The following is a 4678-nucleotide window of genomic DNA, read 5'->3' as shown; positions in this document are numbered from 1 at the left end:
AGGGGTAGGGAGGGGGCAGAGTTGGGGCAGGGACTTTGGGGAAGGGGTTAGAATGGGGGTGGGGAAGGGGTGGGAAGAGATGGGGCAGGGGTGAGGCCTCATGGAAGGGGTGGGGTGGAGTGGGGGTGGAATGAGGGTGGGGGTGGAGTGAGGGTGCGGGTGGGGTGAGGGTGGGGGTGGGGCTGGGGGAAGAGGTGGGGGCTTTTGTATCTTTCAATGATGCGACCCTCGTGCCAATATACTAGTCCTCGTGTGGCCCTTGTGGTGATTTGAGTTTGAGATTCCTGCTCTATACCCCGCTCTCCGTACTATTTATTATGCCGCTCTAGTGCTGCATCTAAAACTATAGCGGCTGGTTGCTTAAATTTCACCCAATTATGTTTGCAGAATACAACACATCTGTATAGTGTAGAATATATTGTAGGGGAAAACTCTTGCATTGTCTGGGTGTGGCGGCTTGAGGCTAGATAATCTCAAGGGCCTTTTCCATCTCTGACTTATCTGTGTGATTGTTGAATTGCCGGGCGCTTTGCAGATGCAGGCAGACGGTCCTGGCATGCAAGAGATACTCCACTGGCTTTGGAAGTGCTAAGTCTCTGCTGAGATAAACCCTGCTGATTGGATTTACCCCTTCCCCTTTGTTGAGACGTTGAGACGGAACAAAATAACTACTTTGGGAAGGCAGTGATGCCTCAGATAAACACCCGGGGATGGATTTCCATTCAAAGGCATCTTTCTGCCTAAAGTCCAACTGTTCCCCTGTTTCTGATCTACTGTAGCTTTATAAATAAAACAACACAAGCTGAGAGTGGTGCAAACTGCTGGTGTAGACACATGAAACTCCTTAGCAGAAGGTGTGAGCAAATATTTTTTTAATCATCACAGTTACCTCTAATTATAATATTTAAATATATCAAATTATAATATTCTAATTATATGTAAAACACCAAGGGGCAGATTCACTGAAGCTGGCTTAGGAAGATGCAAATGACAGCTCTCTGCACCAACCTGTACCTCCTCCCCCAGCCCTGGGAGGAATTTACCCACTGGATTAATTCCACGCATCACTGCAGTTTTGATTCCAGCCAGAGGCTCCAAAGGATATTTGCTTACAGAAGCTATTTCTGTGCATCCCTCAGGTTCCTTGCACATGTCCCCTTCCCAACCAATACTCCTCACTCTTTGGGTTGCAATGGAGGAGGAGAGGTTGGGGCCACTTTCTGCCATGGCAATCTCCTCCCCAGTGGATTTGCCATTGACTTTGGGGACCCTACGCCTGCATTTCTGTTGACAAAATCCAGCATAAATCTGAGTTGAATTTGGCCCCAAAAGTACAGTCCACAGCAGTGTTCCTTCTAATTTGTCCCATGCATGTGTGGAAAGAATTTTGTTATGTGCACCAATATGGAGGTGATGTGCGACACATCACCTCCACACTGGTATACATAACAAAAATCATGTGGCAGGGGTGGGACCGAGGGGTTCGGCATGTAGGAGGGGGCTCAAGGCTGGGACAGAGGGTTGGGGTGCAGGGGGATGAGGATCATGGATCATGTGGGATCTGGGGTGGGGCTGAGGATTAGGGGTTTGGGGTGCAGGCTGCCCCAGGGCTACAGCAGGGAGAGAGGACTCCCCGCAGCTCTCTCCCCCCGCAGCAGCACCTGGGCTGGTTGGGGAGAGGTGCCTCTTTCCGCTGTAGCATCTCTGGGGCTGGGCCGTGGGAGAAGTGCCTCTCTCCGGCTGTGGCAGGTCCAGGCCAGGCCAGGCTGGTGCTTGAGGAGGTACACCTCTCTCCCAACTGCAGCAGTCTGCGCCGCCGGTGACAGTCTGCAGCTTCGGGCTCCCCAGGGAAGCCCAAAGTGGCAGACTGTCCATCACCAGCAGCCTGGAGGAGCAACAACGGCTGTGGTCTCCTTTCCACCCCCTCCTCCTCCCTCCACGCCGTCACTGGCAGGCAGCTGGCGGCTCCTGTCTGCCAGTGACAGAGGGCAGGGGTGGAGAGAGGAGCGAGTGGGCGGAGGGTGGGGAGGAGAGAAGCCCTGGGCTGGTGGGCCTAGAAGAAGGAGAGGAGAGGACAGGACGGGCCACCAGGACCCCCTGCTGAGCGTGGGCCTGCCACCATTATAAACTCAGTACTGGTTTAGGGCCGGGGGAGGGGCATCACTCCCTGCCGTGGCAGGGCTGGAACTGGGGGAGGGGTATCTCCCCCACCACAGCCCTGAGCACCTGCGCAGCGCTTAATAGGCTGCTGTGCAGCCGCATGGCCACACAGCTTAGAGGGAATTTAGGTCCACAGTACCACATACAAAAATAATCTGGAGTAAAAGAAGAGGCCTCAGGATAGTCCAGACTTAAAGGGGAAGGGGGATTTTATGTCTAGCATTAAAGATCATGGACTAAGACCCTCTGAAAATAAGAAAAGATGCTGACTCAGTTGTGCTGGAGGGCCCTGATATAACACAAACCATAAGTAGGGCCCTATCAAATTCATGACCATGAAAAACCCATCATGGACCATGAAATCTGATCTACCCCGTGAAATCTGTCTATTGTAGGGGAGGGGCTGGATTGGGGCTCCTACTCAGGGCCGGCGCTACTGTTTAGGCAGCTAGGCAGTCACCTAGGGCGCCAGGATTATTCGGGGGGCGGCATTTTGCCAGGGGGGCGGCAGGCAGCTCCGGTTGACCTGCTGCGGGCATGACTGCGGCAGCTCCACCGGAGCCACAAACCAACGGACCCTCCGCAGGCATGACTGCAGCTCCACCAGAGCCGCTAGATCAGTGTGGGGGGCAGCGAAATGGCCGTGCGCCTAGGGCGCGAGAAACCCTAGCGCTGGTCCTGCTTCTACTGTGCACCAAGCTTCAGCTGCTAGTCCCGGATAGGCTGGGGAGGGACAGGACTTCCTCTTCCCCTGCACGGGCTGCTTCCAGGGCTGGGTCAGAGCCACCTCCAGGAACCTTCCCCAGCTGCAGGAATCTCCAGAGCTCTGAAGGCAGGACCACTGCAAGCAGCACGCAGAAGTAAGGGTGGCAATACTATACAATGGCACCCTTACTTCTGCGCTGCTGGTGGTAGCAGCGCTGCCTTCAGAGCTGGCAGCTGGAGAGCGGTGGCTGCTGCCTGGGCATCCAGCTCAGAAGGCAGCGCCGCTGCCAGCAGCAGCGCAGAAGTGAGAGTCACATCATATGGTGGGGTCATCACTTTTGGAGAGGACAGGGCCAGCCTTATGGGTGGGTGAGTGGGCGACTGCCCAGGGCCACTTGGTCAGGGTGGTGCTGTCATCCCCCCCACATGCACACAGCCAGTCCAAGGCCCCTTTAGCTCATGTACTCAGAGCGTGGGAGGGGCAGAGATGAGGGTGCCCAGCTGGGGGATCCTACCATGCACCAGGCTCCAGCCCTCCCTAGGGCTGGGACTTCCTCTTATCCTGCATGGGCTGCTCCCAGGGCTCTGTCAGACCAACCTCCGGGAACTTACCCCAGTTGCAGGAAGCTCCGTGGCTACTGGCTGGGAGCCAGGGCCGGCTCCAGGCACCAGTGCAGTGAGCAGGCGCTTGGGACAGCCAACGGAGAAGGGCGGCACATCCGGCTGTTCGGCAGCAATTCAGTGGCAGGTCCCTCTCGGAGGGAAGGACTTGCTGCCAATTTGCTGCCTAAGAATGAAGCCAATCGCGGCTTTTTTTTTTCCGCTACTTGCGTCAGCAAAAACACTGGAGCTGGCCCAAGCAGCGGAAAAAAAAATTCTTTATTGAGTTTTTGCAAAACAGCAAGTCTGAGATTTACTGAGATTCGTATTCACCCACGAAAGCTCATGCCCCAAAACGTCTGTTAATCTATAAGGTGCCACAGGATTCTTTGCTGCTTTTAGAGGTCTGAAGGTGGTTTACCAGCAGTGCTGGTAATTCAGAATTTGTGATTTGTACTTCATTATTTATTGTGTACAGCATGTAAAAATCATATTTTTAAAAATATTGTAAAAAATTATACATTTTGGAGTATTTTTCTTTGCCTTCTGCTTTTAGAGCTGCTAGGGTGCATTCACTTTGTGATTTGAAAATTTTTGCTCCAGCAAAGGGGGGGGGGGGGGATCTTTTTTTAATATGAAAGCTGAGAGCCTCATGCAATCTCCTGATCTCTGTAGGTGGGGCTTTAACAAAAAACCACAACGGTTGTGAGACTCGTCATGAAGTCACCAGTTGTGCCCAGTGACCCACCCCGGGGCCAGTAGTGAGTGGTCGGGGCAAAGGTTACTGTCACCCTGGTCTGGTTACTCTGGACCTGGTGCCCCACTGGGAGCAGGAGCAACAGCACTCAGGATCTGCTAGCCTCAGGCCCTTCTACTGCACCTCCCTGCTGGGCCCACTCCTCCCACATCCCGCCTCTTTCTCCCGGCTGGGCCCAGCCTCCCCCGCGCGGCCTGTGCCGACCCGCCCCTCACACCTGCTGCCCCTCCCCCCTCATTACCTTCTGGGTTCTTCCCCCATCGGAAGGATTGAAGAGGGGGGCGGGATCCTCATACACTTTAGACACTGGCAACCAGCAGCCAATCAAGACTTGGCAAGGTAGCTTTTGACCAATAGCAAAGAGGCAAGACTGGATCCCGCCTGGGAAGCCTATTGGCGAGAGCACGGTGACGTATTAGGGTGATTCACCAATTGGGTAGCGATAGGGGTGGGTCC

Source organism: Gopherus flavomarginatus, chromosome 5 (genome assembly GCF_025201925.1).
Source record: "Gopherus flavomarginatus isolate rGopFla2 chromosome 5, rGopFla2.mat.asm, whole genome shotgun sequence".
Classification (NCBI taxonomy): domain Eukaryota; kingdom Metazoa; phylum Chordata; order Testudines; family Testudinidae; genus Gopherus; species Gopherus flavomarginatus.
The sequence above is the reverse complement of the archived record's forward strand: the minus strand, read 5'-3'. Positions refer to the sequence as shown.